Genomic DNA, 11,961 nt, shown 5'->3' on the forward strand with positions numbered 1-11,961 from the left:
GAGCTCGAGCTGCCGATCTACCCAGCCGCTTTTGCCGCCACCGTGGAGTGCGTCACTGCCATTCATGCATGCTCCTGCCACTGCCGATCTACCCAGCCGCTTCTGCCGCCACCGTGGAGTGCGTCGCCGGGAAGGGGAGCCCGAGCTGCCGATCTACCCAGCCGTCGAGTGCGTCGCCGCCGTTCATGCATGCTCTTGCCACCGCCAATCTACCCAGTCGCCGTCGCTCCGTCGCCCACGAGCTGCCGGTAGTCCTGCAATGCCGCTTGCATCTGCTTCTTTGTGCTTTGAATTTCTGATTTGGCTTTGTGCTTCTCTGTTGATTTGGCTTTGTGCTTGAATTTTCTACTTCTGCTTTTCTTTCTTATTGAATTTTCTGCTTTGTGCTTGAGTTTCTGCTTCTGCTTCTCCATCGTTGAATTTGTGCTTCTGCTTCTCTTGTTGAATTTTCTGCTTTGTGTTTCTGGTTGTGTTGATTTAGTTATTGAATTTGTTGAATTTGTGTTGATTTGTTGAATTCCTGATTCCTTGATTTGTTTAATTTGTGTTGATCATGTTGTTATTCTTGGTGGTGTTGTTGTTGGTGTTGGTGTTGGGATTGGTGTTGGTGCCGGTGGTGGAGGTAAAGGTGCCAGTAGCAGGAAAGGGTATTTTTGTCCGAAATAAATTAAAAGGACGATTTTAATACGAAAAAAAAATGTTAAGGACGATTCTAAATAAAAAATTATATGAGGGACGGTTTCGATTCTCACCCTCAATGTTAGGGACCAAAACAATACTTATCCCTAAAAAATAATACCGAAATTTTTTAACAATGACATTGAAACTCCTTAATTTTGACATCGAAATTTAACTAAAAAACACAGCTTCTTTAATGCTGCATTTTTTTTGCTTATGATGATGATGATGAGGAGGAGGAGGAGGAGTAGTTTTGAATTGTTATTTTTACTTCTCATATTAGATTTGAGTAAACATGTATTATAATCTTATTTAATTGAATGAATGTAAAAAATAAATTGCATACTAAAAGAATCACAAGATAGCACCGAAATTACTTGAATAATGTAGGTTCACACTTATTGAATTGAATTCTTATAAAAAAAAACACCGAAATTTTTTAATTTTAACACCAAAATATTGCTATAAAAACATAAAAAATTCTTAATTTTGATACCAAAATTTTACTGCAAACTTATAAATGAGGAGAGGAGAAGGAGGAAGAGTTTTGAATTGTTATTTTTACTTTTTTTTAGGAGTATTGCTTCTCATATTAGACTTGAATGAACATGTATTACAATCTTATTTAATTGAATGAATGTAAAAAGTAAATTGCATACTAAAAAATCACAAGATAATACCAAAATTACTTGAATGAACATGTTTGTACTATATTAGAATCTTATTTAGTTGAATGAAAGTAGGTTCACACTTATTGGATTGAATTCTTGCTAGAAACAAAAAAAAACACCAAAATTTCTTAATTTTAACACCGAAATATTTTTATAAAAATATAAAAATCTCTTTTTTAATATTGTATTTTTTGCTTCTTATTTTTTTTCTGTTGCTCTTACTTCTTTTAAGAGTATTGCTTCTCAATTAGACTTAAATGTACATTTATTGGATTGAAATCTTATATGTACACAAATTTAAAAGAGAATGAAGGAGGAAAAGAAACAATGTAATTTACGTATAAGCAAAAAACGACAACGACGTTGATAACGAAGATGATGATGAAGGAGGAGGACAAGGAAGAAGGAGAATAAATTCAAATGAAAAAGGAAGGAGGAGGAAGAGGAGGTGGTAGTGGGGACAAGACGACGATAACGAAAGAGAAAGATGAGAATTAGAAGAGGCAGTAGCAGCAGCGATGATGATGATGATGATGATGATGATGGAGGAGGAGAAGGAAAAAAAGGAAGGAGGAGAATAAATTCAAATGAGAAATGAAGGGGGAGGAAGAGAAGGAGGAGGTGGTGATGGTAGTGACAACGACGACGATGATAACAAAAGAGAAAGATGAGAAAAAATGAGAAGAATAAGAAGAGGCAGTAGCAGCAGCGATGAACGAGAAACACATTATAACAACTTGATTGGGTTTGGTTAGATAAATGACTTGGATGTAGGATTTTTCTATTAGTAATTATGTTTAGATATAATAATATAAAAATATTCTTTTGTTTATTTATTATGTTAAAACATTTTTTTAAATAAAAAGATCTTTTAAAAAAAATATAAATTGTAATTTTTAAAAAAAATATTTTTTAAATATTTTTATTTTTATTATAAAAATTTTGTCAAACACACTAAAAAAATAAATTTTTAATATAAAATAAAAAATATTTATTTTTTGAAAAAATTATTAAGATTTTAATTTTTTGATTTTTTTTATATTTTGGACAAAGTTGCTGCACTTCCGGCGAACTTTGTAATTTTAATAGGATTTGTCGTCCTCTCGCGAACTTTAAGTATTATATGAAGTTCACCGTACCTCCAACGAACTTCACTTTGAGTTCGTTCAGTATAAAAATTGAAGGGGAGACCACTTCATTTTTCACATTTCAATTTTACTTTCACCTTTTCACTCTCTTCACTCTCATCCTCTCTTTTCTTGTGAAACTTATTTCTTTTGACAATATTAAAGTTTTTAATCTCTTCAATTTGTCAGATTTAGATAATTCTGTTCTTCTGTTTTTTTTATTTATTATTGTTTATTATTTTAACATAACATGTTTCTTTAGTTAGTTAGATTAAGTTATTAGTTAAATGTTAATTAGTTTGTTAATTAGATGATACATGTAATTTACATGACCATGTATGTGTTATTAGTTTAGAATATGTGAAATGATCTTGTGGCGTTAGTTAAGAAAAAAAATTATTTTGATTATTGTTTCTTTTGAATTAATTATGGTTAATTTTGGTAATTTTGCTCTTCTATTTTTCTTTTTATTTGATTATTATAAAATGTGGTTGGTAATAATTTAGTTAATTTTAAATTAAGTTATTTTATTTCGATTATTGTTTAAGTCAAACTGATTATGTTATTTAGATTTAGTTTGAATATGTCTGATAAAAATTTAGTTAATTTAAAGTTATTTTATTCTAATTTATTCTATTAGAGTGGAGTTTCATGGAGCAAGAGTTGTTGGCGTACGAGGATACCCTATATAGACTGGATCAGGTTGACCATATAGTAGGCAGACTTGGTCGAGTGGTACACTTTATAACTCATATCTTTTATATGCTTGAAATTTGAATTTGTGTTATTACTTGTTGACTTATTTTTTTGACTGATTTATTTTGTTTGGTAGGCACTTCAGATCTTGCGTACGAGAAGAAATTTATTGGGACGTCTGTTTGAGAAAATTAGGTCACATCTTAGACGAGCAAGATTTAGCATGTTAATGCGGGCTAATAGCAACCTCACAACTCGACAAGTGCACTGAATCGTATCAAGTAATACCACAGTGAGTGGGTTATCGTTCCCACGAGGATTAACGGATAAAGCAACCATGATTAATTGATGATTCTAGTTAAAGGTTCAAATTGTAGTTTGTTGATTCAAAATTAAAGAACAAATTGAAAGCCAGAATCTAATGGAAATAAAAGCAAGTAAATGAAGTTATAATGAATTTAACAGAAAGCAAATAAAGGAGCATAAATAAATGAAAGCAATAAATGACAGAATTTAAATTGCAATGAATAAATTGAAAGAATTAAAGACAGGGAATCAAGAGAGCAATAAAATTACTAGAATTAAAGATAAACAGTAAATGACAAGAATTAAAGAAAAACTATTAAATAACGTGAATTACAAGCAAGCAAGTAAATGACTAGAAAGAGTGATATGAATTAAATCATTAAGGGTTGAAGATATTGGAGGTTGTGGAGCTCCCCTCTTTGGTGTTCTTCTTCGAGTTGGGCTTAACATAACCCTCTCCATGCTTCTAACAGTGATTGGCTTGGCCATTTTCACCCAGGTGGTATCTCCATCTTCAAAAACCACCCCTGCTTGTTCACAAAGGCAATAGATGAGACTTGGATATCCAAACTTTGTGTTTGAAAAAGTGCTCTCTGCTATGCGTTGGAGGGTTTTAGGGATAATATCTTCTATGTTCATTACCTCTCCTATCATAATGCTATGCACCATGATGGCCCTCTCTCTGGTCACCTCAAAATTGTTAGAGGTGGGTAAGATTGATCTCCTCACAATTTCAAACCACCCTCTTACTGCTGGTATTAGATCAATCTCTTCAATTGATTTGAACTCCATTGGCATCACGGATCCATTTAGCCCCAAGTATATAAATGTCACTTATGATTTCCTCATAAATCGGATAAGTACTTATTCGCATTTCATAATTTGTCTGTGAGAACGAGGAAGGGAGCGCTCTTAACTTGAGGGCTCTTCGAATGGCATTTGGCCCAAAATTCACTAGTGTTCCCCTTACAAAGCTCATGTAAGAGGGCTGCTCCCCTTGATCATTTTTAGCAGCATTCACATAGAATTCTTGAACTTGAACAAGGCTTACATAGGTAGGTGGATCACACAAGAGCTTCCATCCTCTTCTCTAGATTTTCCCTCAGATTGTTGCGTAGATGTCCTTTTCAAGTTTAAATCCTGTTTCCGGTATTGCTCCCTTATTTGACAACCACCCAAAAAATTAGAGTTCATGGAAGTATAATTTGAACCTTGTCTCATCATATTGAGGTTCACTCTCATGTTTCTTTTCTTTTCTCTCCCTGGATAAAGAGGTATGGGACTTTGGTGTCATTGAATGTTATATAAAGAGTGAAATGGCTACCTCACTCTTCTAGCGTGTTGCACGCTTTAATTGATGAGAAATGAGAAGCTTGAAGGCGTTATTGCCATGCACGCTTCACTACTTTAGCGTGTTACACGCTTCAGCTGATGAGAAATGAGAAGCTTGAAGGCGTTATTGCAATGCACGCTTCCTTTTACTAGCATGTCACATGCTTCTTTGTCCCTTGGTTCATTATTTCTTTGGCGTTTATGAGAGACATGCTTCACTTTTGTGGCGTGTCACACGCCTTGTGTTGGTGAGAATTGGTTGCTCTAGGGAATGAATCAAAGCTCGAAGGCGTGTGTGCCATACACGCTTCATGAAGTTGGTGTGTTGCACGCTTTGTTGACTTCATTCCTTGAAGATTGAAGGCGTGCCTTAGAGAAACGCTTCTTTGGCTTCAAAGTGGACCTTAGGTGGCTTGTGTTTTTACTTTTCTTTCTTCCTTGACACTTTCCTATCATAATCATTAAACCAAGATACTCAAAGCACAGTTCAAGTAATAATAAATATTTCATTATCAACTAAGATTCATTGATTCTCTACATGCAATAACAAAGGAAAATTAACTATAGAACACTTCATTATCAAGTAAGATTCATGGTTATTCTATATGAAATATAACTAAAAAAAGTAACTCTGATACACATGCATCACATGTTTTATACATGGTAGAGTGGGAGCATGACTGGTCATTGGTCTCAGCTTTGATCGAGAGATGGCGACCTGAGTTCCATACATTTCACCTGCCATATGGGGAGATGACTATCACCCTGCATGATGTGGCATATCAGTTGGGACTCAACATTGATGGAGATACAGTCAGTGGCTATATCAATGGGTGGGAGCAGTCAGGGACGATTTATTGAGGACTTATGCCAGTAGTTACTAGGTGTTATTCTGGGCCCCGATGATAAACAGTCACAAACCAAGTGAACTGTCAAAATTACTTAGTTTTAGAATACTGTTTGCAAGGAGTTGGAAGAGCATCCGACGGAGGAGCGCCTACTACGTTACACCAGAGGATATATCATGCAGATGATCAAGGGCATTCTGTTTCCGGATGTCTCTGATTTTCGGGTGCATATTATGTAGTTGCGTCTATTAGACAACCTTAACAGATGTGGAAGGTTATCATGGGAATCAGCAGTGTTAGCATGGCTTTACTGCCAGATGTGTCGGTCCACGGACTATCGTCAACGGAACCTGGGTGGATGTGGCAGTTTGCATCTCTCTTGGGCATATCAATTATATACCACTGGTGCGGCCAGAGGGATATGTCATGCGTCGATTTTCCCTAGTTGAGAGATATTATTATATTTTTGAATCTTTTTCATTAGTTACTTAAATAGTTTTATGGTGTCTAAACATTCGTGATGTTATAGGTGGACGGAGTTGCAGCTAGATAATGACAGAGGTGACAGCAGGCTTCGATATTACAGGCGTCTCCTCAATGGACTTGGCATCCTTAACATAAGTGATAAACATTTAGGCATTATAATTGTATATTAGATAACTTTTGAACTTCTATATGATGCTTCTTGGGGTGTGTGCACAGGTTGACTGGATGCCTTATGCTGACCCAAACCTGTAGCCTCTAGTTCCATAGGGGATCGCTAAGGCTGAAGCCTATGCTGTGGTAGTATGCCTGATTTTGCGCTTTGCCATCGTCGAGTGGCATCAGGTTGACCGTATCGTGCGTCAGTTTAGTGGCCTCCAACACATTCTGACTAGGCCACTGAACATCGATGAGATACATGGGCACGATGGGAAGTTCGGCCGAGGTGAGTGGTACCATGAGTTCTTGGGAGGCTGGCATGAGATGTGACATGCTGCCTCAGATACAAAAGAAAAAATGACCAAGTCTCATTCGTCTCACCCTCGACAACATCAAATGCAAAAGGCTATATATTTAAATTGCCATCTTGAGCAATGGTCATCAGCAACGTGCCTCCGTATTTACCATACAAGTGGGTGCCATCAATGGAAATAAGTAGTTTGTAGTGCTTGAAAGTCTCAACATACGGAAAAAATATCTAGAATACCCGATAAAACATGATAGTATTAGCTACAGTCGGCCAAGGTTGTGTTACAAGTTGAACCCAAGTACCTAAATAACCCAAGATGTTATAATATATATGCGGTGACTACATTAAGCATACATAACTAAAGATAATGTATTGAATCATACCAGGTAAGTACATCTGCATAGCGAATAACTAACGAGGAAACTCGTTGTATGACTCCTCCCAGTCTTCCTATATCCTAGCAATGACTCTCTGCTTTGCAAGCCAAACCTTTCTATAGGACGCTTTGTAATTGAAGTGATTCTCTGTGCCTCCTTGCAAAACCCTTATGCTGGTGGTTGGATCTGCTTTGACCATTGTGAATATGTGCTGCACAATTACCTTCGAATCTAACCTTCGATGGTCTTGTCCCACCGATATTTGCATGCAAGTGTAAGGACCGTTGTATCTTCTCACCTCCCATTTTTTCTGCTTTCGGCGATAATATACGTATGTTCCACCGACAACCAGACCCAAACTGGGTACATTGTATAGGATATTTTAACTAGTCACTCTTTAATATTTTATACTCCACAGCCCTCTTAATGTTGTATGTCTTAACTGCCAATATGACTTCCTCCTTGTTTTCAAACTGTTGTCCAATCTTAAACTCATTTGTGGGATCCTCATCAGGGCCTCCATGTCTAAATAAATAATCTAAAGTCATTGCCTCGAGATTTAAAGTGAAAAAGTGATCCGACTGGTCATATGGTCGAGAAATGGCAGGCAGTGTCACTGCGATTTATGGGTCACCGTAGTAGTTCATCTTTTCCTCCTTCTCACCTTCATCAGGAAATTCCGTTGTTTCAGCCTCAGCATCTTCACCGTCATCGGGATTAACTTGATAGGGATCCATCATCGGGTCCTTGATAATAGAACCCTCATGACTTTCAACATAAGATGGCATCATACCATCATTAGAATGTTCAACGTTTGACCCCTCTTGACCACCTTCAGGTGGCATATTTAGGTCAACCATCGTCCTTCTAATATTTCTTCTGACTACTCCATTTAAAGGATAATCGTCAACAGTTCCTCGTCCACCGAACTCAACTAGAAAAACAAATAATTCCAACAGATGGATATTTGTCCAACGGTTGTGCCACACCCTTATAAGACATATGTTCTCATCATCGTGTAACCGATACCTAATTCAAAAAATACAAAATATTATCAAAACTTAAACTCTAATAAAAATAACACAAAAATAACAATCACAACTATAATAGATGATATACCTTTTGTAAAATAAAGCGTTATCTATTTCAGACGGATATCTGTAGTAAATTTTTTCAATCTCTTCGTGTGTTGTTGGCTAATGGAATGCGATATCAAATTCTTCAATGCTGCTAGACTGTTGACTTCAGGTGCCATGTATGCAATTACTGGTTGAGCATACCTAAACACGATAGAACCTTCTTCATCATACATAATAAATGGATAACAACAGAATTCAGACATTATAGAGAGCAAATTAGAAGATCAATATCAAAGAGAAGAATGAGCTATTAGTATTGAATTTTGTTCTGAACCAATTTGAATATTTATGGAGGATTCGGCTCAAAGTTGTCGGGGAGTTCAACGAACTTCATATAATACTTAAAGTTTACTGGCATACGACATATTTTTTTCTCGATTTTTACAATTACTTTTGATTTAAAAATTTAAAATATACATAAAATATTTCTTTTAATTAAATTTAACACCCCCTGATCTAAGATGAGGTTCAATAAAGCTTTTCCAGTAGTAGTTAAAGAATGAAAAGCCCCTTACCAAAACAAAGTGTGCGCCCATGATCATGATCCAATCAATAATTGTTAATTGTTTTATAAATAATTTTAATCCAAATTGTTCTCAAACCCAGATTTCACTGCAAAAAATATAGATTATTTTTTAGGGTTATATGTGTAAAAAAAAAATTAAAATTCGTCAAAAAAATAAATTTTGACACTATTTTAACTATGAAAATATGTTAATAAAGTCAAAAATAATATTTTTAACATATAAGTAATTATAAAAAAAGTTTAAATCTTATTTTGATAAATATTGACCGTCAAAAATAATTTATTAAAAAAATTTGAGAGTATATTTTTTATGATACTTATTAACCGTCAAAAATACTATTTATTTTGACACTTATTGACCATAAAAAATTTTCAACAAAAATTTTTAACAAAGAATGAGATTAGATCTTGAAATCGAAGAATAAACTGAGATTTTGAAGATAAAGAATGAGTAGTATGATCCTAAACTGATAGCGCCAAAATTGACGGAGCCAAAGAAAAAGAAGAATAGTGGAGTATATAAATTGAAAACAAATGAGCGTTATGATTGAAGAGTAATTTTCTACGGTCAAATTATTTATCAAGAAAACATAAAAAATTTGATATTTGTGATATTTGTCAAAAGTATATATTAATTTTTACACTTAATTATGGCTGTTAAAAAAGATAAGGTTAAAATAGCTTTCTTTTCTTGTAGTGTTTATTTTAAGTGAAATTCACACGTTAAATAGAGATAGATAAGATATGACGACATCTCATATTTAATATGCAAATAATATTTTATTATTTTTATATGGGAAGTCATTTGCCTCTAAATAGATTATTTATGACAAAAAAAGATTAGTTATTGCAATTGCTACATTGTTGGAAAACCAAATCATGAATTTTGACCATGATAAATCATAGATACTCTACAACTCAATATGTAAGATTTATTTAGTAATTAAAATCCGATAAAAATCTCTTAATTTGAAAACTTGAAAAAGTATATTTGGAAATTAATAAAAAATTTAAAATCATCATCCTCTAAATTATAAAATTTCTGAAAAGTAAATTTTCCAAAATCTTTCCATCCTCCTCAAAATCTTTATAAATCTTAAATCTTAAACTCGGAAACACACCTTAAAAATAAACGACAAAATCCAAAGATATTTGTGAATTATCATTTTGCACATGATAAGCAAAGATTTGAATATTGAAGAACACAATAAATATATAAATAGCATTAAACAATATTTAAAATATAGAATATAGCAAGCAATGCATATATAGGGTTGGAGGGTGTCGGTAGTGTGCATGATTGGCACGTGAGAAAATTGTACAATAGGGGGTATGAGTCTATTAGATGGACCAATTGATTGTGATACCCTAACGTCTCAAACTACATCATCCAATAGCAACACACCTCTTACCACTTCTTTATTTTCCACCTTTGATTTTTCTTTCATTTTTTTCCCTTAAAATAATAACACTAGAATAATAGTTTTATGGAATCTGGTCATAATTTATTGTCCCTTTCCTACTTTAGTGGAATATTAAGAGAAAAGAAAAATCCAAATTAAGAGAGAATTATATGGTAAGTAGCCATTACAAAACCGCCACCATATCATCATCATGAAAAGTGTCATGGGATTGGATCCTTGATATATAGGACGATTCGAATTTAAATGCTTATTTATTTATTATTTATTTATTTATTTAAATCCTTCTTTGTTAGGCTCCCCACTCTTGCCATATAAATGTGATATCTTGGCATGTGTTGTGGATGCAGATTCTTATCTAACCCTCTCACTCAAACTCCTCTATCTTCTAAAGTTTTAGTTACCTTATTGTCTTTTCATTTTTTTTCTTTTTTCCTTTTTCTTTTCTCCTTCTTCCTTGCTCTTATCACAAGGTAATTATGTCTCAAATATGGTTCCCTTTATGCTTATTCTCTTTTCTTTTGTTATTTTCCTTTCCCCTTTATGCCTATTCTTTTTTCTACCTTTTTATCTTTTGTGTGTGTTTTTTCACTTTTCACTTGTCCTATTTATTTGGGTATGCCCATTAACCATTTACTTTGCAGCAACAATTATTCTTTGCTTCATTGTTAGAGTGAGTGAGTTTTGATCTATCTCTTCTTTAATTTCTTTCTTTCTTCCTCTGAGTTTTCTTTTTCTCTGTTTCTCCTTTTTTTTCTTGTTAAGTCGATAATAATAGTCTTCAACAATTTGCACTCAATTTGCATTTCATGGATTAATGTTGAAACATTAGTTTTATTATTTATTATTAATATTAATTATTTATGGTGTGACGATGAATTAATTGGTTTTGTTGAACAGGTAAAAGGAGATATGGCAGATTGCAATAGAGAAGACTATTTTGCTGCAGCCGAAGTTGAGGTAACCTTACCTAACTTTCCCAACATTTACTTCTTCTTCTTCTTTTTTTTAATTTAATATATTTTCAAGAAAATTATATTGTACTTAGATATTTTGGATTAAAAATAGTATACTATATTTAGAAATAGGAAATTCTTAATTATATTTGAATTTCATGCTGCTGACAATAATTATTCTTTTTCAAACTAAATGCGAACTATTAATCACAATTCACAACATTTACAAATGCTATTTAAGTTTACTCAATTTTACATAGCCAAAGCCAACTACTCAATAACTACTAATTTCTATGCAAATTTTTTTAAAAAAAATCTTTCCTTCGTTCCAAATTTTCCTCTATCTACATATTTAGAGAGTGTATTTGTGGCTAATTAGTAGTTGGTGCATTTTAGTAAATAGCAATATTGCACAACATTATTTTACTAAAATGATGATGATTTATGTTTGTATATATGATGTAAACGTGGCACTGCAAAATGCATATAATTTGCAAAGGGGTCATAATAACAAGTCCCCAATAATTTTAGCAAAGGAGTGGGGAATGAAATGGGACACCAAAATCTAGGTGTCTATATGTGATTGAATGACATGAGTCCACGTGTCAATCTCTTATTGGGTATATCGTTACATTGTTGTACTCGTATGGTACTATATTTTTTTCCATCATGGTTATGGTACCATGTACTTTAGTTGTGTGAATCATTTTGGTATAAGTTGCATTGTTTCGAGTTTTCATTGGATGTCTAATTTCAAGTAACAGTAATATCACAACAAACTGGGAAATCAACATAGAATACTATCCATTATGTACTTTTCTTCTTCACTTTTTATATACGTGGAAAATAAAAAATATATAAAAATGAGTGTCCTCTATTATTTTTAAAAATACACATGACATTGGTAGATATTAATATATATTTTTACTAAC

The 11,961-nt window shown here is 33.4% G+C and overlaps 1 long non-coding RNA gene across 1 annotated transcript; it reads left to right on the forward strand.

Moving 5' to 3' along the window:
• On the forward strand, nt 10,344-11,038 carry LOC110270943. Its single transcript, XR_002360751.1, has 2 exons — nt 10,344-10,546; nt 10,974-11,038. It is a non-coding gene; the product is annotated as an uncharacterized LOC110270943 (long non-coding RNA).

This window comes from Arachis ipaensis, chromosome B04 (genome assembly GCF_000816755.2).
Source record: "Arachis ipaensis cultivar K30076 chromosome B04, Araip1.1, whole genome shotgun sequence".
Lineage (NCBI taxonomy): Eukaryota > Viridiplantae > Streptophyta > Magnoliopsida > Fabales > Fabaceae > Arachis > Arachis ipaensis.